This window comes from Schistocerca cancellata, chromosome 1, assembly GCF_023864275.1.
Source record: "Schistocerca cancellata isolate TAMUIC-IGC-003103 chromosome 1, iqSchCanc2.1, whole genome shotgun sequence".
NCBI lineage: Eukaryota > Metazoa > Arthropoda > Insecta > Orthoptera > Acrididae > Schistocerca > Schistocerca cancellata.
In genome coordinates this window covers 1,060,691,719-1,060,716,804 of record NC_064626.1, presented here as the reverse complement: position 1 = coordinate 1,060,716,804, position 25,086 = coordinate 1,060,691,719, and positions in this window count along the sequence as shown.

The following is a 25,086-nucleotide window of genomic DNA, read 5'->3' as shown; positions in this document are numbered from 1 at the left end:
AGAGGACAAATGTAAGGATGTAGAAGCTTATCTCACTAGGGGTAAGATAGATACTGCCTACAGGAAAATTAAAGAGATCTTTGGAGAAAAGAGAACCACTTGTATGAATATCAAGAGCTCAGATGGAAACCCAGTTCTAAGCAAAGAAGGTGGAAGGAGTATATAGAGGGTCTATACAAGGGCGATGTACTTGAGGACAATATTATGGAAATGGAAGAGGATGTAGATGAAGATGAAATAGGAGATACGATACTGGGTGAAGAGTTTGACAGAGCACTGAAAAACCTGAGTCGAAACAAGGCCCCGGAGTAGACAACATTCCATTGGAACTACAGACGGCCTTGGGAGAGCCATTCCTGACAAAACTCTACCATCTGGTGAGCAAGATGTATGAAACAGGCGAAATACCCTCAGACCTCGAGAAGAATATAATCATTCCAATCCCAAAGAAAGCAGGTGTTGACAGATGTGAAAATTACCGAACAATCAGTTTAATAAGCCACAGCTGCAAAATACTAACATCAATTCTTTACAGACGAATGGTAAAACTAGTACAAGCCGACCTCGGGGAAGATCAGTTTGGATTCCGTAGAAATACTGGAAAACGTGAGGCAATACTGACCTTACGGCTTATCTTACAAGAAAGATTAAGGAAAGGCAAACCTACGTTTCTAGCATTTGTAGACTTAGAGAAAGCTTTTCACAATGTTGACTGGAATACCCTCTTTCAAATTCTAAAGGTGGCAGGGGTAAAATACCGGGAGCGAAAGGCTATTTAGAATTTGTACAGAAACCAGAAGGCAGTTATAAGAGTCGAGGGACATGAAAGGGAAGCAGTGGTTGGGAAGGGAGTAGGACAGGGTTGTAGCCTCTCCCCAATGTTATACAATCTGTATATTGAGCAAGCAGTAAAGGAAACTAAAAAGAAAAATTCGGAGTAGGTATTAAAATCCATGGAGAAGAAATAAAAACTTTGAGGTTCGCCGATGACACTGTCATTCTGTCAGAGACAGCAAAAGACTTGGAAGAGCAGCTGAACGGAATGGATGGTGTCTTGAAGGGAGGATATAAGATGAACATCAACAAAAGCAAAACCTGGATAATGGAATGTAGTCGAATTAAGTCTGGTGATGTTGAGGGTATTAGATTAGGAAATGAGACATTTAAAGTAGTAAAGGAGTTTTGCTACACTCCTGGAAATGGAAAAAAGAACACATTGACACCGGTGTGTCAAACCCACCATACTTGCTCCGGACACTGCGAGAGGGCTGTACAAGCAATGATCACATGCACGGCACAGCGGACACACCAGGAACCGCGGTGTTGGCCGTCGAATGGCGCTAGCTGCGCAGCATTTGTGCACCGCCGCCGTCAGTGTCAGCCAGTTTGCCGTGGCATACGGAGCTCCATCGCAGTCTTTAACACTGGTAGCATGCCGCGACAGCGTGGACGTGAACCGTATGTGCAGTTGACGGACTTTGAGCGAGGGCGTGTAGTGGGCATGCGGGAGGCCGGGTGGACGTACCGCCGAATTGCTCAACACGTGGGGCGTGAGGTCTCCACAGTACATCGATGTTGTCGCCAGTGGTCGGTGGAAGGTGCACGTGCCCGTCGACCAGGGACCGGACTGCAGCAACGCACGGATGCACGCCAAGACCGTAGGATCCTACGCAGTGCCGTAGGAGACCGCACCGCCACTTCCCAGCAAATTAGGGACACTGTTGCTCCTGGGGTATCGGCGAGGACCATTCGCAACCGTCTCCATGAAGCTGGGCTACGGTCCCGCACACCGTTAGGCCGTCTTCCGCTCACGCCCCAACATCGTGCAGCCCGCCTCCAGTGGTGTCGCGACAGGCGTGAATGGAGGGACGAATGGAGACGTGTCGTCTTCAGCGAGGAGAGTCACTTCTGCCTTGGTGCCAATGATGGTCGTATGCGTGTTTGGCGCCGTGCAGGTGAGCGCCACAATCAGGACTGCATACGACCGAGGCACACAGGGCCAACACCCGGCATCATGGTGTGGGGAGCGATCTCCTACACTGGCCGTACACCACTGGTGATCGTCGAGAGGACACTGAATAGTGCACGGTACATCCAAACCGTCATCGAACCCATCGTTCTACCATTCCTAGACCGGCAAGGAAACTTGCTGTTCCAACAGGACAATGCACGTCCGCATGTATCCCGTGCCACCCAACGTGCTCTAGAAGGTGTAAATCAACTACCCTGGCCTGTAAGATCTCCGGATCTGTCCCCCATTGAGCATGTTTAGGACTGGATGAAGCGTCGTCTCACGCGGTCTGCACGTCCAGTACGAACGCTGGTCCAACTGAGGCGCCAGGTGGAAATGGCATGGCAAGCCGTTCCACAGGACTACATCCAGCATCTCTACGATCGTCTCCATGGGAGAATAGCAGCCTGCATTGCTGCGAAAGGTGGATATACACTGTACTAGTGCCGACATTGTGCATGCTCTGTTGCCTGTGTCTATGTGCCTGTGGTTCTGTCAGTGTGATCATGTGATGTATGTGACCCCAGGAATGTGTCAATAAAGTTTCCCCTTCCTGGGACAATGAATTCACGGTGTTCTTATTTCAATTTTCAGGAGTGTATATATATACAAATAGTAAAACAATTACAATATATAAACACACAGAAATGTCATATCTTGAGGAAACAAAACAAGGAAAAATTTTATAGTACAGTAGATGGAAATAGGAGGATATGCATTTCCGGCGTTACAAGCACATTAAACGCTTTTTACTTTCACCCCCCGGTTAACGTGGTGGCAAGAGAGGCCTGTTACTTCGTGAGTGTTGGTGAGTACGCAAAGAATACAGCCTGAAGTATATTTTCCGAACAAGAGGGTTAAATTAATATATTGTCACCAAAGACAAACAGATTCTGCCAACCTGTGGATGAATGAGTCCTTCGATTTCAAACATCTGCCTACCAAGTTTATATTCCTGTTGCGTCATTTGCTAGTACGATACTAGTTACTGTTGATATTATACTATTTTCATGCAGAAACACCAAACAATGACGTAACACGTTCACATACTGCCATTGTGTGCAAGTGTGCAAGCTGTTTCATTCTGCTGTGTTTTAATCACTACAATGAAAATCAACGTTCGTATTTCGATGATGTGTAAGCGAGAAACGCACGGTAACACAGCAAGTACTCACTACACGGTAAAGTTTCGGTAGATGGTCACCTTCATAAATCCACTGTACACAAACGTAGTATTTAGAGATAAATCACTGTAGTGGGTAACAGAACAGACACATCTCCCTATATTTAAATAATTTTATTCGGATTTAGCTGTTCCTGCTGCGGTACGTGCCGACTATTAGTGTCATCTATGCTAGACCTGTAAGTATGTAAATGTCTGTACATGTGAATTACTTCACTTTAGTCGTTCTTAAACTGTAGTACCTTGACATGTCCAATATCGCTGTAAGAAAAAACAATGGTTAAATTAAACTACTACTGCTTCCCTTATAAGACCGGCACGGTGCATAAATATTCTGATTTTCCGCTCTGCACACTTCATCCGGACCTACGAGCAATATGTGTTATGGCCAACTAGTCTGGAACCGCAAGACCGCTACGGTCGCAGGTTCGAATCCTGCCTCGGGCATGGATGTTTGTGATGTCCTTAGGTTAGTTAGGTTTAACTAGTTCTAAGTTCTAGGGGACTAATGACGTCAGCAGTTGAGTCCCATAGTGCTCAGAGCCATTTGAACCATTTTTTTTGTTATGGCCAACTGCTCTAAAGAGAGTGCCAAAATAATGTCCCTCTGAAAGCTTGTGGTTAACTGCGGGGCTTAGAGACTAACAATACATCCTTAAGCGTTTCATTGTCAAACTCAAGGTGCCTTGCGGCTGCAATGACTTGCAAAATGAGTCTGTAACTTCTCTGAAATCACACTTAACTACGTAGTTAGGATTCTGGATAGTATATGACGAGTTTTTCAAACATAACATACATAGTGCGCATTATTCATAAACATGTAGTAGTAACAAAAATTTGCTTTAATACTGTTGTCATTTAAAAAGTACTGCAATTTGTAATACGGATGCTGCAGGAAATTTCTGCTCAACGATTCGCTACCAGTTTGGCAGGAAAATCTATGGATGGCCGGACTGTGTTCGTGATGGCATGAGGTCTTTTTTTTCAATGCCTGTTTCTCAGGCACAGGCACAGGAGGATTCGTGAGGAGTCTTACCAAGTACTGATGAGAGCCGCAATATAGAAGTGTAATTAACAAGTTTTCGTACTGAGGCGGGAGTACTCCATAACTTTTGAAAAGTCGTAATGATATGTCGTGTGGCTAGGGCCTCCCGTCGAGTAGGCCGTTCGCCTGGTGCAGGTCTTTCGATTTGACGCCACTTCGGCGACCTGCGCGTCGATGGGGATGAAATAATGATGATTAGGACAACACAGCACCCAGTCCCTGAGCGGAGAAAATCTTCTATCCAGCCGGGAATCGAACCCGGGCCCTTACAATTGACATTCCGTCACGCTGACCACTCAGCTACCGGGGGCGGACGAAAAGTCGTAGACAACGAAGTACTCAAAGTGAATAAAGCCAAAGCTGCTGTCCTCATGACACGAGATGACTGCATTAACAACATCAGTGTTCTGTTGTACGATTCAACATATAACACAATCCAAACGAATCAGAATAATCACATAATGAGGAAAAATGTCACATATTTGACTGCCAGCCCACTGAGACGAAGGGGCTGAATTCCATCCAGGCCGTAAGGGCTACGTAGGATTCACGAAGAGTGCGTGTCTCTACGACAAGGCCAGCAAAGATTTCGGCTCACTGGCCGTGCCTTGGCACGAGTATCAGAGCGCTCAGTCTCACTGCACATTTCTCCACCGACACAATACGCTGTCTGATGGCTTGGATGAGAGGGGGGAAGGGGGAAACTGCGAACGTGCTGCATGCCACGTTTATATGGCAATGCAGTTACACTACATAGGACTTGGTTTTATGTTTCACATTTAATAATAACATACATCAAAAACAAAACAAATTTTCATTATTACTTAATTATTGCCAGCCGCTGTGGCCGAGTGGTTCTAGCCGCTTCAGTCCGGAGTCGCGCTGCTGATACGGTCGCTGGTTCGAATCCGGCCTCGGGCATGGATCAGCGTGGTGTCAATAGGTTAGTTCGGTTTAAGTAGTTCTAAGTCCAGGGCACTGATGACCTCAGATGTTAAGTCCCACAGTGCTCCAAGCCATTTGAAACATTTGAACTTAATTATTTTTGACGCTTTGAAGGCATAATATAAGTTTATCTAGTATAAACTGTTGGCATAAGAACAGAGGCTGACCATTTCACAGATTTCTGCACTCAAGTTCCCAAGTAATAGTGACTTATTTACCATCATAATCGAAAAAGGGGAATGTTAAAGCTCAATCTAGATATTGTGGGGGTCTGTGAAGTGAAGAGGAAAGAAGGCTTTCTGGTCAGATGAGTACAGAGTAATTATGAACATCAGCAGAGAATGGTATAGCGGGAAGTAGGATTCGGTATGAGTAGGAAAGTAGGCAGATATTGAGTTACTGTGAACTGTACAGTGATAGGACTATTCTCATCGGAACCGACTGCAAACCACCTCCGACAGCAACAGTTCAGGTATACATGACAACATCGGAAGCCAAAGATGAAGAGACAGAGAAAGTGAATCAGGATCCAGAAAGAGTAATTCAGTACGTAATGGAAGATGCAAGTCTATTAGTCTAGGGGGAATGGCTTGGTAGTAGAATTGAGTGAAGAGGAAGTCTAATTGAGTTCTGGAACAAACTTCAGTTAGTAATATTCCGTTCAAGAATCACAAGAGGAGAAGATATACTAGGAAAAGGGAGGGAGATATGGGAAGATTTCTGTGGCATTAGATCATGATCACGCAGAGATTCACAAATCAAATATTGAATTGTAAAGCATACTCTGGAGCAGATAAAGACTCCGACCGAAGTTTAGTAATGACGAAGAGTAGGCTGAGGTTGAAGAGACTAGTCAGTGAGAATCAATGAGCAAGGAAGTGTCATATGGAACTACTAAGGAATGAGGTGATGCACATGATATTCTCTCAGGCTACAAATACTGCGACAAGGAATAGCTCAGTAGACTTTTGAGTTCAAGAGGAATGGACTTCTCTAAAAAGGGCAAACACAGATGTTGGAAAGAAAAACATAGATACAAAGAAGGTAACTGCGAAGAAACCATTTCTAACAAAAGGAATACAGTTATCGATGTAAGAAGGAAGTAAAAACATGTTAAGGGAAGTACATGAATACAGAAGTACAGGTGACTCAGGATGAAATAAATGGGAACGGCAGGGAAGTTAAGAAGAAATGGCTACATGAAAAATGTGAACAAATCGAAAAAGGAATTATTGTCGGAAGTACTGAGTTAGCATACAGAAAAGTCAAAAAACCTTCCGTGAAATAAAAAGCAAGGGCAGTAAAATTAACAGTGCAATCAGAGCTCCACTGCTAAATACAGAGACGAGAGCGGATAGGTGGAATGAGTTCATTCAAAGCCACTACGAGGGAGATCACGTGCCTGACGACGTGATAAAAGAAGAAACAGGCGTGGGTGGGGAAAACATGAGGGATCCAGTACTATAATCAGAATCTGACAGGGCTAAGATTGAATAAGGCAGAAGGACAGATAACATTCCTTCAGAATACTAAAATCATAAGGGGAAGTGGCAACAAAACGACTAATGTGTGAGTCTGTTGATGTACCATCTGACTCTCAGGAAAACATTATCCACACAATCTTCAAAATTTGTCCGCAGCTCGTGGTCGTGCGGTAGCGTTCTCGCTTCCCGCGCCCGGGTTCACGGGTTCGGTTCCCGGTGCGGTCAGGGATTTTTTCTGCCTCGTGATGACTGGGTGTTGTGTGATGTCCTTAGGTTAGTTAGGTTTAAGTAGTTCTAAGATCTAGGGGACTGATGACCGTAGATGTTAAGTCCCATAGTGCTCAGAGCCAATTCTGAAAATTTTCAAGAGGCAACATGGGTGAGAAATTTCGCACAATCAGCTTAACAACTCATGAATCCAAGTTGCTGACAAGAATAATACACTGAATAATGGAAAAGGAAAATGAGGATATTTTAGATGACGATCAGTTTGCCTTTAGGGAAGTTAAAGGCACCTTGGAGGTGATTATGACGATAATGTTGATAATGGAAGCACGACTAAAGAAAAATCAAGACGAGTTAACAGGATTTTTCGACCTGGAAAAAGCTTTCCACAGTATCAAATGGTACAAGATGTTCGAAATTCTTAGAAAAACAGGGTTTAATTCTACGGAAAGACAGATGGTGTTCTACATGTACAAGAGCCAAGAGGGAACAAAACGATTGAAGACCAAGAACAAAGTGGTGGGAATAAAAACTGTGTAAGACAAGGACGTAGTCTTTCGACCCCACTGTTTAATCTACCGGTATATTTCGAAGAATATCAAGGAAAGATTGAGGATCAAGATTCAATCTCAGGATGAAAAGATATCAGTGATGAGATTCGGTAATAATATTGGTATCCTCAGTGAAAATGAAGAAGGATACGGGATGTGTTGAAGTGAATCAACATATGGCTTGAGAGGAAATCGAAGAAAGACGAAAGAAATGAGAAGTAGCAGCAATGATAGCATCAACAATTCTGGTAACGAAGGACATGAAGTTAATGAATTCTGCTACCTAGGCAGCAAGAAAATCCATGACGGACGGAGCAAGGAGGACTCGAAAAGCAGACTAGTACTGGCAAAAAGGGCATTCGTGGCCAAGAGAGGTCTACTAGCATCAAGTAGAGGCCTTAATTTGAGGAAGAAATTTCTGAGAATGTACGTTTGGAGCACAGCATTGCATGGTAGTGGAACAAGGACAGTGGAAAAAACGGAAAAGAAGAGAATCGAAGCGTCTGAGATGTGGTGATTAGAAGAATGTTGTAATTTAGCTGGACTGATGAGATAAGGAATGAGGGTGTTCTTCCGGAGTACAGGGTATAGGGTAGGAAAGAAATATATGGAAAACACTGACAAGAGGAAGGTATAGGATGGTAGGACATGAGTTAAGATACCACAGAATTTCTTCCGTGGTACTAAAGGGAGCTGTAGTGAGTGAAAACCGTTGAGGAAGACAGAGATTTAGTCATATTCATCAAATAATTGAGAACGTAGACTGCAAGTGCTACTCTGAGATGAAGAGGTGGGCACAGGATAGAAATTCGTGGTGGACCTCATCAAAAAACCAATCACATGAATTAAAAAACAACCCTTTCAGACAAATGTATCTATCGAAATATTGTACCACTTTTGTAACCTTCTTATGGGGAATTGTTAAATATACCTGAGAAAAAGAATGTTGACATCCTGGGCAGTTTGAACATAAAGGAATTGTCATTAACTCGGAAAGTAGTTTGCAGGTCAATCAGTTACATCTTCACGTGCACGGGGGAGCTTAAAAACAGTAGTACAACAAATTCCTCAAACCTCCTGTTTTCTTTAACGGCAGTGAGCTTGGGGGACAGGACTGTGATTGTCAGAATATGACCCCTACTATAATGTGATTTTCTTTTGAAATGCATCCTCATCAGATCAAAATAAAGTTGTTCCTCAGCTTGCAATGTCTTTCTTTGGGCATGTTGCAGTCAAGTCCACTTAAAATGCAAGGTCTCCAATCCATTCCAGATGGTCTGGTTTTAGTTGTTCCACTCTTTTTTTCTTCATAAATTCAACAATAGCGAGTTTCAAATCGAAAAATCTTTCCAGTCACGCCGCCTGACCTACGTACATTGCAGCAATATATAAAGTCTTCACAGTCTTTGTTCAGTTCCATCGAAAGCTGTTGCAACCGACAGTAGAATAACGCATGCCACTTCAGAAATTTTACTGTTAATACCATTGATTTTTTACACATGCTGCATGCATGCAGACTGTGATGTACTAAACAACGAATCCCGTCTGTCGATCTTTGCAGTTTTTTGCTCTTTCATTCTCAACTAAATCATAAAATTTTTTCTGCATGGCATTGTTATATCGTTTCGTACCGACTGTGTAATAGATGTTGAAATTCTTATTCCTCTCTTCCGTCACTCCCATTCATTTTTAAAGACTTCTGACCATAAATCACCAGACTTCCTCTTTTAGTGGAACATCTACTGGACTTGTGAATGTCCTTCATATCACGAACAAAAAGCGTAGGATAGATAGCGCTGACACCACGATTCTGCCGAAGTGAAGAGGGTTGCTCAAACCAAAAAATGCCACAGCGGAATGCTAAATGAAATCTCGCGCTGTGCCAGGTACTCTCTGAAAGGAGCGAGCAAAACCGTGAAGGTACGAGTCGTGGCCTGCACGCGGCTCCACTCTCGGCCCTCGTGAACTTTGGCACGCCGTGGCCGGTCCCATTCTACGGCGTATTGTGAATACTACCGGTACATCATAGGTTGATCAAGCTATGATTTGACTCTTTAATTCAGGTCCATTGTTAGAAAACTATCCGTATAACAAACGCAGTTCTACTGATTTCATCAATAAAGACTTTTACGATAAAAATGTGAACTTACTGGTCAGTTCTGACAGTTTCACTCGTTTTTTACAGAACTGCCTTTGATGGACTCGCGAAATCCCATCGACTACGCAGAACGGCGCTGTTCTACCACGTATACTTCTCAATTCAAATCCTCAACATTGCCGGACGCGGTGGTCTAGCGGTTCTAGGCTCTCAGTCCGGAACCGCGCGACTGCTACGGTCGCAGGTTCGAATCCTGCCTCGGGCATGGATGTGTGTGATGTCCTTAGGTTAGTTAGGTTTAAGTAGTTCTAAGTTCTAGGGGACTGATGATCACAGATGTTAAGTCCCATAGTGCTCAGAGCCATTTGAACCATTTTTTTTTCCCTCAGCATTTATATTCGGTAAATAGATTCGTCTTAGTTGTTTGCAACCGTTTGAGCAAACTTTCCTTTCATTTCCGGCAAAAAATGTAAAGCTCGTTTGTTTATCTACCATTTGTAGATTGTATAAAACCATAGATCAGACCATAAAATTTATCTACCTTTAGTTTTCCACACGAATTCTTTACTTACGTTACGACTGAAAGAAAAGCGTTCACATATGCCACAAACGTTTCTTGCGTCTGCTTAGTAATACGGTCCTCAGCGTTGTCGTTTGTACTGACCATAGTGATACGTTTGGACGAAAGGTTAAATCGAAATGCAAAGAAGCTTTCAAATTGACTCAAGCAGACTTCACGGACCACGCATAAGTATACCAATAGTGGACCACTGATCCATTGTTCCTATCTCAGTTGAATCGTTCTCTTACTGAGTCCTTAAAGGTTTCAGTTTTGGCGTTTTGCTTCCCTTGAAGTGACTTGGGTCATGTTTTTTTACCAATTACGTAATACAAACTTACGCTGCTTTTGGATTTCGAATGAATGCAGCGATAGAAACTCATTACTTTCACATTAGAATTGAAACCACGTTTTAATAACCCTCATAAATTTCGTCCAATGTTAACACATCACTACTCTCATAAATACTGTAGTGTTCAGTAATCAACATACCACATCACACTTGTCGATGATATTTTTGGTGGCGAAAGTGAGTATTTACTTTGACTTCAGATTTATTTCACTTATTGGATGTGACATTCCAGGGCTACTGTAAATCTCTAACCGGGCTGCTTCTCCCCGACAAATAGTCACAATTAGCCTGAAATAAATTTTTCCTACGGCATTTATGCGTTGTGATATCAAATAATACGGTATCGACTTTGTTCCAACAGTCACGTGCTGACTCCCACGGCGCAAGTTCGAGATATACACAAGAACCTACGAACAAGCCAAAACAGTAAGCTGTGCATAAAACTTGACAATTTCATGAAACATTGCGGGAAATAGCGTTAAATCCTACAATTGCTCAAACTTCTGTTATGTTTGAACAAATTTACAATGACTTCTTAAATTACCGATATTTTTTGGATACATAACCATTTATCCTGATTTTTAAGTCGAGGTAACGGACAAAGACGAATATGTTGTCCACTAAAAATAATACGTGAGTGAATCCAGTACAATATTTTATTTGTTTATGAGGAACGGTAATCATTTACTAAATATCTAGCAATCCTTGGTCACATAGTACAGTAGCAGATAAACACGTTACCAGATTTTAATCAGTTTGAAAACAGGACGGCAACATTCAGATGAAGCACTCAACACAAGTAATTAATAATTAAATGCGAAATAAACGAAATATGTCGTAAACAAGTGACGAATTTTTATTGCGGGAATGAATAACAGCGGCGAGACCCGTCTTTGGAGGTAGTACCATCAGACGTCGTTAGATATCGCGACGAAATAAAACTTGACAATCGGACAGAATCATGATTGTGACCTTTGGTATATTTATTGCCACTGTTATGCATACCTGCACCCTAGAGTGTACTTCATGCCATGTTCCACAATTATTTTTTTAATTAAATCAATAGTGCATCAAAAACGATAACAAAGGCTGTTGCGATAGTACCCGCAAAAATATTTAGCTTGCAAACCGATAAACACGAGAGTTCCCGTAAACTGTTCGAGTAGTTTGAGTTGGTGTTCGAACAGCAGCCTTAGTATTCCGGTTATTTACCGACTGTCATTTTTACTTGTAGTTCACTGTTGCTATTTGAGTTCACATATTGTCATTTAGACATTTTATGATAGTGAGTGGATTCTAGTCGTTAGAAAATGGAGTGCCAAGTAGAAAAATCGGAACATTTCCGACATATTTTTCTGTTTGAGTTCAATAGAGGGGTGTCAGCAGCTTAGGCAGCTGTGACGCCAATAAGGCAGAGCGCCATCTAATTTTTCCGCAATTTTATGTACTGTGTAATGCATTTTATGTAAAATTGTGACGTTTCTAATTATTGAAAATATAAACAGGTCAAATGTTGTGTTACCTAAGGCAGAATTATCAGTGCAACGCAGTATAATGATACTGACTAACTGACAAAGAAAAAAGAGTAACAGGAAGAAAGCGTAGTTTTTGGTCAGTGCGACGTGACGTCAGAGTGTGTGTGTGAGGTGAGTGATGGAAGTGGTTGGACGCGCAAACAGCGCGCTCTCTGTGTGGCTGTGATAATGTTAAGGAACTCAATGTATATATAATGGAAGGCGTTGTATCATGGAAAGTGTGGTGGGCTGATGAAGGAGACACCTATTACCTCATACTTGAGTTCTACACACCTGTATTACTACATGTATACTCTTTTATTATGCAGGGGCCTGAAGATGGCAAAATGAATTGCCGAAACTATATGCTTTCAAAATAAAATAAAATATCTTAAAGCGTACGGCTGTTGGTAAAGTCTATTGAATTGAAAAATATTGCGTCAAGATCCCGCCCCTGATTCTGCTGTAGTTAATGCAAGAGCGCTTGCCAAAGTGGGAGTTGGTAGAGGTTTGTCGCCTACGCCGACTACAGCATCTCGGCGACTACAAAATACTGTAGGATCGTATAAAACCACGCATGTTGGACAGAAATTATGAGGCATTGCCCAGTAACTATATTTTGATCATATTTCAAATAATAAACCAGACAATAACATTTTACAATTACATTCTTTAATTTAAGTTACTGTAACCTAGATAGGGCCCTAACCTTTCTTTGCATGCAAATCCGAGTATCAAGTGTGATAGAAAAGAACTAAATACATAAATTAGAAGTCTGTCAGTTTGCTGTGCTATTTAAAAATTAATTAAACGTAATTATTAAAAAAAGTAATCCTGTCGTTGGGGTTGATAATGGAAGCAAGACAAAAGAAAAATCAAGACAACTGGAAAAAAGCGTTCGACGATCTAAACTGATGCCGATGATCGAAATTATGAGAAGAAAGGGCTCTAGCTGTTTTGGTGGTTTTAACGATGAAAAAGTTTTCGAAGAAAGATCTATAAGTTGTGCTTTCTTTATCCTTAGCTTTTTTCCTTGCTTTGCTATTCTTTGATTTTCGAATCCATTTGATCTTTAGCATTGTCACTACTTTTTCAACTTCGCCATTAAGGGTTCACTTTGTCTTCTAAATTTTTTTTAATTTTATGAGCATAAGCTGCACTGTGTACTTCAAATAGTTTGCGCTAAAGAATACCTAAATCACTTTTTTTACTCATTTTAAATTTATAAGATAAATTGAAAATCAAAAAATAGTTGAACCAAGAAAAACACATACATCCCTCAGCGAAAGCCGAGTTTCCACTGAATGATATAAACAATTCAGCAAAGACCAAATCAGGGTGGTGGTGGCTTTTGTCAAAGCCTCAACGGTGGTATTGGTAGCGCGAGCATGCTCAACAACAATCATACCGCGGGGCCGCCATATGCCATAAAATTATACAAAGAAATTTAAATCTTAATTATTTATAATGACAGAACTAGTTATGTTATGACGTTTTCGTTAGAGTTGTAGTTTAGACTACTAATTCAAAACAAAACGTAACTTTACACATTCACCGTCAAGAAGATTACCATTCGTTCCCTCCCTCCATCATCCCCTCTCCACCGGTTGTCACACGATGTCACGCTATGTTCACCCCTCCACGCCTTTAACGTGTGACTCAATTTATAGATGGCCCGCAAACGGGGCAGACGTCAAGGCTTTCACGAGGCTTAGCTGCTGCGGACTTTTGCCAGCGCTGCACCACTGTTTACATTCGATGTAGAGAGAACTTTCACTGATCTGTGTACATTATGTAGCTGATGTTTAATACTAATGTATGAACTGTGGATATAAGTACCCGTTTTTTCAGTGATATGTACAGGGTGGTCCATTGATAGTAACCGAGCCAAATATCTCACGAAATAAGCATCATACTGGAAAACTACAAAGAACAAAACTCGTCTAGCTTGAAGGGGGAAACCAGATGGCGCTATGGTTGGCCGGCTAGATGGCCCTGTCGTTGGTCAAACGGATATCAACTGCGTTTTATTTTTAATAGGAACCCCCATCTTTTGTTGCACGTTCGTGTAGTACGTAAAGAAATATGAATGTTTTAGTTGGACCACTTTTTTCGCTTTATGATAGATGGTGCTGTAACAGTCACAAACGTATAAGTACGTGGTAACATGTAACATTCCGCCAGTGCGGACGGTATTTGCTTCGTGATACATTATCCGTGTTAAAATGGACCGTTTACCAATTACGGAAAAGGTCGATATCGTGTTGATGTATGGCTGTTGTGGTCACAATGCCCAATGGGCGTGTGCTATCAGTAGCAAAAAAATGGTTCAAATGGCTCTGAGCACTATGGGACTTAACATCTGTGGTCATCAGTCCCCTAGAACTTAGAACTACTTAAACCTAACTAACCTAAGGACATCGCACACATCCATGCCCGAGGCAGGATTCGAATCTGCGACCGTAGCGGTCACGCGGTTCCAGACTGAAGCGCCTAGAACCGCACGACCACACCGGCCGGCTATCAGTAGCAGACTAATTGCGCGAGAATCGGGAATCTCAGAAACGTCAGTGGTGAGAATGCTACATCAACATAGATTGCACTCGTACCATATTACTATGCACCAGGAACTCCATGGCGACGACTCTGAACGTTGTGTACAGTTCCGCCACTGGGTACAAGACAAATTACGGGACGATGACAGATTTTTTGCACACTTTCTATTTAGCGACAAAACGTCATTCACCAGTAGCGGTAACGTAAACCGACATAATATGCACTATTGGACAACGGAAAATCCACGATAGCTGCGACAAGTGGAACATCAGCGACCTTGGCGGGTAAATGTATGGTGCGGCATTATGGGAGGAAGGATAATTGGCCCCCACCTTATCGATGACAATCTAAATGGTGCAATGTATGCTGATACCCTACGTAACGTTCTACCGATGTTACTAAAAGATGTTTCACTGCATGACATAATGGCGACGTACTTCCAACATTATGGATGGAGGAGGATATTAGTGTTTAACGTCCCGTCGACAACGAGGTCATTAGAGACGGAGCGCAAGCTCGGGTGAGGGAAGGATGGGGAAGGAAATCGGCCGTGCCCTTTCAAAGGAACCATCCCGGCATTTGCCTGAAACGATTTAGGGAAATCACGGAAAACCTAAATCAGGATGGCCGGAGACGGGATTGAACCGTCGTCCTCCCGAATGCGAGTCCAGTGTGCTAACCACTGCGCCACCTCGCTCGGTCCATTATGGATGTCCGGCACATAGCTCACGTGTGGTTGAAGCTGTACTGAACAGCATATTTCATGAGAGCTGGATTGGTCGTCGAATGGCCCGAACGTTCACCGAATCTGACGTCCCCGGATTCCTTTCTGTAGGGAAAGCTGAAGGATATTTGCTATCGTGATCCACCGACAACAGCTGACAACATGCGTCAGCGCATTGTCAATGCATGTGCGAACATTACGGAATGCGAACTGTTCGCTGTTGAGAGGAATGTCTTTACACGTATTGCCAAATGCATTGGGGTTGACGGAAATAATTTTGAGCATTTATTGCATTATTGTGGTATTTACAGGTAATTACGCTGTAACAGCATGCCTTTTCAGAAATGATAAGTTCACAAAGGTATATAAATCACATTGGAACAACCGAAATAAAATGTTCAAACGTATGCACGTTCTGTATTTTAATTTAAAACACCTACCCGTTACCAACTGTTCGTCTGAAATTGTGAGCCATATGTTTGTGACTTTTACAGCGCCGTCTATCACAAAGCGAAAAAAGTGGTCCAACTAAAACATTCATATTTCGTTACGTACTACACGAATATGTAATAAAAATGGGGGTTCCTATTTAAAAAAAAAAACGCAGTTGATATCCGTTTGACCGTTGACAGCGCCATCTAGCGGGCCAACCATAGCGCCGTCTGGTTTCCCCCTTCAAGTTAGACAAGTTTCGTTCTTTGTAGTTTTTTCGTTTGTCGTTTATTTCGTGAGATATTTGGCCCGGTTACGATCAATGAACCACCCTGTATAGAACTGCGCAGCTCCCAGCAACAAATGGAAAGTCTGTGAATTAATTCTGTGAATTTGATTTATGTTTTTTCAAGCTATATGGTGCTACTCAATGTTCATGAAGAGCACTTTAATTTAAATTGTCATGGATAACTGTATGTTCAATGAAATATGTTTATTCCATGCACAGACAGAAATGCAAAAGCACAGAGTAAAATTTGATTGCATCATCGTTGTATCAATCTACCTTTCTGAAATTTCTTGATTTAGTCATTGTCACGATGAAGTCATGAAATGGGTACGTGTAACTCCTATAACACAGAGTGCCATCTAATTTTTAGACAATTTTATGTACTGTACAAAGTTATTATTTATTTGGAATGTAAATACGTCAAATGTAGTGTTACGTAAGGTAGAATTATTTGTGTCGAGCATTGTAATAATACTGGTTAGTTGCCAATGATAAAAGAGTACAGCCAGGTCGAGAGCATAGTCTCTGGTCATTGGGACGTGACGACAGATAGAGAGCGAGGTAGCAGATATTCACTGAGGGTTATGTGATGGAAGAAGCTGGATGCATAAGAAGTGTGCCCTGTGTGGCTGTGGTAATATGAAGCCACTTAATGTATATATAACGGGTGCGTGGTTTCATGTGTGGGCTGAAGAAGGAAACACCTACTACGTCAACATCCTGCTCCTGATTCTCCTGTGGTTAACGCAAGAGCGCTCGCGGAAGTGGGAGTCGGTGGTGGATTATCGCCTACGCCAACTACAGCATCCAAGCGATTACAAAAAACATGTAGGATCGTATAAAATCATCCGCGTTGCACAGAAACTGTGAGACGTTACCCGGTAACTATATTTAGATCATCTTTCAAATAATAAACCAGACAATGTTTTCCAATTATAATCTTTAACTTAAATTACTGTAACCTAGACAGGGTCCAAAACTTTCTTTGTGTGCAAATTCGAGGGTCGTGTGTGACAGAAAATTACTGAATAAGTAAATTAAAAGTATGCCAGTTTCCTCTGCTACTTGAAAATTAATTAAATGCAAGTCTTAGGAACGCCTCATATAGTTCATAGCTCGTCTTTCGTAATAATGACAGGTTCTTGTGGTGTCACCGCCAGACACCACACTTGCTAGGTGGTAGCCTTTATATCGGCCGCGGTCCTTTAGTATACGTCGGACCCGCGTGTCGCCACTATCAGTGATTGCAGACCGAGCGCCGCCACACGGCAGGTCTAGAGAGACTTCCTAGCACTCGCCCCAGTTGTACAGCCGACTTTGCTAGCGATGTTTCACTGACAAATTACGCTCTCATTTGCCGAGACGATAGTTAGCATAGCCTTCAGCTACGTCATTTGCTACGACCTAGCAAGGCGCCATTGTCATTTGCTATTTATCTTGTGATGCATGTACCGTCAGACCGATGTTCACCAATTATGAATTAAAGTTAAGTATTCCAGTAGTTACTTACGTTCTTTGCTACTATAAATTCCCTTAACTGTTCCAGACCTCACGCCAGCCTGCGTGAGCTTAAACGCGTGCCTTTCGGCTTCCTCTCGTAGTGGCTTCGCTGTCTTGCCAAGTCACAACAGTTCATATCACGTTGAGTTTGAGAATAAAAGTAAATGTAAATTAGAGGCAAATATATTTAAATACCAACTGCACATAAAATTTCTCAATATCGTTATCCTTGAGTGCATTGAGTTGGTTCAAAATGCAGTATCATTCATGTGTTGCAATTCTCGTAATCATGCCCAAGATCAGTTTCCGGTAAAGTTAAATTACAAAATTGATGAAGAATCTTATTACAAATTATTTCGTTAAAGTCCACCTAATTTGTGTTTTCTCAAAATCTACTGTCATCGAGTAATCAGTAGCGTGAGGATACATAACTTTTATCGGGAGAATAGTCATCCCCAGTTCCACTAAATTCAGTGTCGTGTCTTTCAAAGCACATTCCAAATTATTTCATTTAACTGCGTTATATTCTCTAAAGTTATTTATTGCAATATTAATTTTTTCTTATTTTTTGCTTGTAGGGTTAACTAGCGTGAGCATGCCTTCTGCAGCCATGCCATTATTTTAATATTGTTTCAAACAACTACTGTTAGGATCATCACTAATTTATCGAACAGTAATTGCCCTATTGGCCTAGCGAGTGTAATTATTAATCATCGTAAATCATTTCATTTGAGTTGTGGCCTAGTCGATTCTTGTAGTACCCCTTTTATTCCAGTACTATAAGTGAGCGATTGCAGTTATTATCAGCTAAGACAACGTACACTGTAATAGCAGCAGACTACTAGGACACGAATAAGCGGTTTCTTGGAATAGCTTGAGAACACCATCCCTCTGATCGGTGTCAGGTGTCTTCGTAAACGGCATCCTTATTACTAAATTTTATCACTTCTGTTGGGCACGTGTGAAACACGATGAAAGCTACACGGTAACCGATTAGTTTGTGTGTGGTTGTGAGGTGGGGAGGGGAGGGGGTTCTCAGGAAGACGTTATGCAACCAGATACATTTGCGCCGCTTATGAGGATAATGGTACTGGACAGAGCACGGCAAGAAACTGGTTGTCTCGTTATGAGGAGGATAGTTTTGACAGTAGTTACTCTCGACGTTAAGGAAGATCATTGGGACTAGATGATCGTTCGAACACATTAATCCACTATGATCCACGTCAGTATATTGAAGGATTTGCAATATGATGAACTGTGATCATTTCACTATCGTGTGGCATCTGCATACAACGTGGAAGGTTCAAAAACCTGGTGTGTGGGAACTGTGATCTAAGCCCAAATCACAAAAATCGACAGGTGGCCATATGTGCCCCTCTGCTTACTCGTCATCAACTGGTTCGTGAACAACAGCGACCATTTCTACCCTGTATCATTACTGGTTACGAAAAATAGTGTCGATATGCTACCATAAGGAAAAGAAAGGAATAGCTGTGCCCCAAAAAAAAGCAGCAACTCCACGTACAAAGACCTGCGCACATCCACAAAAGATAATTGTATGCATCTGATGGTCAGCGGCAGTGTGGTGTAATACGAATTGCTTCTCCGAGGTTTAACCATCACTGCTGACATTTGTTGTCAACAGCTTAAATGTGGAGGCGCCGTCCAAGAATAGTGATCAGGAAGGCTACGTAAATCGATGCTACTGCTGTATAACGCCCACCCACATAATGCTCGATTAACTAAAAACACGATACAGGAGCTGGGTTAGGAAGTAATTCCACACCCACCATTTTCAACTGATCATGCGCCGTCAGATTTTCACGTTTTACGCTCTCTATAGAACAATTTTCTGGAAACTTCCTTTCCGAATGAAAATGCTCTCAGGAAATGGCTCTACGAATTCGTCGCCTTTTTTCCCTTTATTGTGATTTTAAACACCTTATACAAAGGCTGGCTGCCAGCAGCACAGTACGCCGCTCTTCAGCCTTGAGTTGACAAGAAGTAGTACATATAGGTGGCACAGAGAATACATTCAAAACGGCGGTCAAAAAATGTAGACACTAAAAAAACAAACAAAAAAAACATGGAGCCGTTCACGCTGGACGAGAAACATCACTAACACTAGTTGACACGGCGCACATAACATGGATGATGGCGACGGCACACGTGAACAGTGGTGGCGTGACGGCGATCAAACACTAAACACAAACGAAGGCACACACACGAGACACTGATGGTGAAGATGTCCGGCGCGCGAAAGTTCACTGAGCGTGTGCGAGTCCGGGGACCTACCAAGAGAGGAGGAGGAGGAAGGGGAGGAGGAGGAAGGGGAGTGGGAGAGGGAGAGGGGAGAGCAGAGATGCCAGGGGCACGAGAGATAGGGGGAGGGAGGAAGAGGGAGGGGAAGACTGGGGGAAGAGGTTTGGAGGGAGGGGACAGGGGAAAAGGAAAGAGAAGGGAGGGAGGGTGCCTAAAGGAATGTGGGGGGGAGGATCAAAGTTGATAGGAGGGGTAGATGGAGGGGAGGAGGACATCATCAGGGAGGGGGAGCTGGCGGAAGCCACCTTGGGAGAGTGTAAGGAGGGTGGAGAGATGGAGACCAGGTGGGACATGGGAATACAGGCGTGGCAGTGGGTGGGGGTGGGAGAGGATGGCTGAGACAATCGGATGAGGAGGATCGAGTTTGCAGGAGGTGTACAGGATCCGTATCCTTTCAAGGAAGAGGTGGGGGAAGGGATGAGATCGTACAGGATCCGCATGGGGGAGGGGAGATGGATGCGATAGGCGAGGCAGACCATGGCGTTCAAGGATTTGGAGGGATTTATAAAAGGTAGGGGGGGCGGAGTTCCAGGCCGGATGGGCGTAACAAAGGATAGGGCGGATGAGGGATTGATAGGTGTGGAGGATGGTGGAGGGGTCCAGACCCACGTACGGCCAGAAAGGAGCTTGAGGAGACGGAGTCGGGAGTGTGCCTTGGCTTGGATTGTCCGGAGATAGGGAGTCCAGGAGAGGCGACGGTCGAGGGTGACACCAAGGTACTTAATGGTGGGAGTGAGGGCGATAGGATGGCCATAGATGGTGAGAGAGAAATCAAGGAGCCGGAAGGAAGGGGTGGTTTTGCCTACAATGATCGCCTGGGTTTTGGAGGGATTGACCTTGAGCAACCACTGGTTGCACCAAGCGGTGAACCGGTCCAGATGGGATTGGATAAGGTGTTGGGAGCGCTGCAGGGTAGGGTCAAGGGCAAGGAAGGCGGTGTCGTCGGCAAACTGGAGAAGATGGACGGGGGGTGACGGCGGCGGCATGTCCGCCGTGCACAAAAGGTACAGAACAGGAGAGAGGACGGAGCCTTATGGCACACCGGCGGAGGGGAAAAAGGTGTAGGAATCTGTGTTATGGATGGTGACGTAGGAAGGACGGCGGGAGAGAAAGGAGCCGATCAGACGGACATAGTTAATGGGAAGGGTGAAGGTTTGGAGCTTGAAGAGGAGACCGGAATGCCATACGCGGTCATAAGCTCGTTCGAGATCCAGGGAGAGGAAGACTGCGGAGCGACGGGAATTAAGCTGGTCGGAAAGGAGATGAGTGAGGTGAAGGAGAAGGTCGTCGGAAGAGAAGGACGGCCGAAAGCCACACTGGGTAGCGGGAAGGAGGCGGTGCTGGCGGAGATTCTGGTGGATGCGTCGGGTGAGGAGAGATTCCAGGACCTTGCTGAAGACCGAGGTAAGGCTGATGGGACGGTAGGAGGAGACGGCGGACGGCGGTTTGCCACAGGTCGGGGTAGTAACCGGTGGACAGGACTACATTTCAGAGCCTGGCCAGGGTGGAGAGGAAAGAGACAGGAGCTTCGCGAAGGTGACGGTAGGTGACACGATCGTGACCAGGAGCGGTGTTGCGTTTTGTGCGGAGTGTAGCAATGAGATCCTGTGTAGTGATTGGGGCATTGAGTTCCGTGTGTGCAATGTTGTCCAAGTACTGGAAACCAGGAGCGAGGGGAGGGACAGAGGTGTCAGTTCGATCGCGGACATCCGGGAAGTTTCGTCGCCTTAAAATAACGTGATTTTTACAGCTGCAGGATAAAAAAGTTACCGCAGTAATGGCGGACTGTTGTAAAGAGTAAAGGAGAGTATATTACTGAATAAAGTCTGCGTTATGAGTATCTGCTATCTTTATTTAACTTACCGGAAAACGGTACAAATTTATGTACTATCCCAATCACGTCTGTCGTTAAAACACAGTAACACACTCTTACATTGTGCACAGATGTCGCGCAGTGAAGTTTGTGCACTGACCCTCAGATGGCGCTTGCGCCGCCCCCGTAGTCTGACAGACGAAAGGCATTAACAGCTAACTCAAATAGGATCACTTTTGTACTTTAAGCTCATTGATACTGGGGTACTTCCCTCGTTAGAAAAATTTCCCTATGAACAGGCTTACAACTCTGGGTCTTCGTCATTGCAAGTCCTAGGGACGTTTGTTGCAATGGATGTACGCTGGTGAGCGAAAACACTTAGGCCACTCCCACCTCAAGGTACAATGCCTTATAATGAGATTGAGGGCGTATGAAATTGTGTGGAAAGCGTCTATGCGGAGAAGAATTGGGTGAGCAATCATTACAGCGACGGTATGGACCGCAAATATGGAGATACACTAATATAAGCAACTTTGACAAAGAACAATTTATTACGCCTAGGCGCTTGGGAACAACCACATAGGAAACGACGGAGCTGGACAGCTATTCGCGTATTGCTGGCGTGAGCGTAGATAAAAGTGGTCGGAGGACTGTGGAACTACGAGTAGGCCATAGAGATCACAACTGAGCTCTGTATAATGGCTACAAACTGGACTGCGAGTCACTGGCTGCCAACTCGCCAGAAAGTCCGATAACGTCTCAGAACTCGCCGTCTGCCGGTGCGGGAACGTCTAAACGCGAGTCTCTGCAGTGCCCGCTTACCCGAAGACTTGTCATATACTATCCAGCGTAGCGATGAGAGCGAGTACACGAGTTATAAATGTAACCGACGATTCGCGGCATTGCCGCTACATACAGTACCGTTGGGCATGACGATTGTTAAGTATCAATACAAAGACTGATCGGTTAGCAGTTAATATCGTTATTTTTTGTACTTTTGTGTGTAACGGGTATAAGTGCAAATACTTCTGTTGGTGACTGAAGACGGTGTACTGTACAACATAACAACTTACAACAATATTTTACTTAATTTGCTGACTAATTATTAGACGGTTCCTGGTGTTAACATCTTACGTCCAGAAATTGAGAAACTGAGTTACGATGTTCGCCAGGATTGTTACTTTGCTATTTCTCTCCTGTATAAAAAAAGTATCTCTACTATCGCAACTTAATCAGCAATAGCAACCTTCAGGATATAGTAAATCATGTAAGGTACTCATTTACCGATGAAAGGAATCGCAAGTCATGTTACAATGTTTTTCCCTGAACGTCAACAAAATTAAAATCGTAGCTGCAACTACGAAATTTCTACGGGTAAAGTATACTGTTTACGTACTAGCGATGTTAACCGTCCTCGCTACTAAATTGCGAGCAATGTCGTCTAAGGTTGCTTGTAGCCAATAAAAGCCATTTTCACTGTAGACATGAACCAGCAGTACGAGTGTAGCCATAATTAAAATTAAAATTGTACGATAGGTTAGGTGGATGAAATAATATCTCCTAGTCAAGAGAAGCACCTAAAAAGTTTTTGCACAACACGTATTTTGGGAAATAGTATAATTTAAGCATTTCATTTTAACAATGTTGTTGTTGTGGTCTTCAGTCCTGAGACTGGTTTGATGCAGCTCTCCATGCTACTCTATCCTGTGCAAGCTTCTTCAGCTCCCAGTACCTACTACGACCAACATCCTTCTGAATCTGCTTAGTGTATTCATCTCTTGGTCTCCTGCCCGCATCTCGTGGTCGTGCGGTAGCGTTCTCGCTTCCCACGCCCGGGTTCCCGGGTTCGATTCCCGGCGGGGTCAGGGATTTTCTCTGCCTCGTGATGGCTGGGTGTTGTGTGCTGTCCTTAGGTTAGTTAGGTTTAAGTAGTTCTAAGTTCTAGGGGACTTATGACCACAGCAGTTGAGTCCCATAGTGCTCAGAGCCATTTGAACCATTTTTTTCTCTTGGTCTCCCCCTACGATTTTTACCCTCCACGCTGCCCTCCAATACTAAATTGGTGATCCCTTGATGCCTCAGAACATGTACTACCAACCGATCCCTTCTTCTGGTCAAGTTGTGCCACAAACTTCACTTCTCCCCAATCCTATTCAATACTTCCTCATTAGTTATCTGACCTACCCATCTACTCTTCAGCATTCTTCTGTAGCGCCACATTTCGAAAGCTTCTATTCTCTTCTTGTCCAAACAATTTACCGTCCATGTTTCACTTCCATACAAGGCTACACTCCATACAAATACTTTCAGAAATGACTTCCTGACACTTAAAACTATACTCGATGTTAACAAATTTCTCTTCTTCAGAAACGCTTTCCTTGCCATTGCCAGTCTACATTTTATATCCTCTCTACTTCGACCATCATCAGTATTTTGCTCCCCAAATAGCAAAACTCCTTTACTACTTTAAATGTCTCATTTCCTAATCTAATACCCTCAACATCACCCGACTTAATTCGACTACATTCCATTATCCTGGTTATGCTTTTGTTGATGTTCATCTTATATCCTCCCTTCAAGACACCATCCATTCCGTTCAGCTGCTCTTCCAAGTCCTTTGCTGCCTCTGACAGAATTACAATGTCATCGGCGAACCTCAAAGTTTTTATTTCTTCTCCATGGATTTTAATACCTACTGCGAATTTTTCTTTTGTTTCCTTTACTGCTTGCTCAATATACAGATTGAATAACATCGGGGATAGGCTACAACCCTGTCTCACTTCCTTCCCAACCACTGCTTCCCTTTCATGCCCCTCGACTCTTACAACTGCCATCTGGTTTCTGTACAAATTGTAAATAGCCTTTCGCTCCCTGTATTTTACCCCTGCCACCTTTAGAATTTGAAAGAGGGTATTCCAGTCAACATTGTCAAAAGCTTTCTCTAAGTCTACAAATGCTAGAAACGTAGGTTTGCCTTTCCTTAATCTTTCTTCTAAGATAAATCGTAAGGTCAGTATTGCCTCACGTGTTCCAGTATTTCTACGGAATCCAAACTGATCTTCCACGAGGTCGGCTTCTACTAGTTTTTCCATTCGTCTGCAAAGAATTCGTGTTAGTATTTTGCAGCTGTGACTTATTAAACTGATTGTTCGGTAATTTTCACATCTGTCAACATCTGCTTTCTTTGGGATTGGAATTATTATATTCTTCTTGAAGTCTGAGGGTATTTCGCCTGTTTCATACATCTTGCTCACCAGATGGTAGAGTTTTGTCAGGACTGGCTCTCCCAAGGCCGTCAGTAGTTACAATGGAATGTTGTCCTATCCGGGGGCCTTGTTTCGACTCAGGTCTTTCAGTGCTCTGTGAAACTCTTCACGCAGTATCGTATCTCCCATTTCATCTTCATCTACATCCTCTTCCATTTCCATAATATTGTCCTCAAGTACATCGCCCTTGTATAGACCCTCTGTATACTCCTTCCAC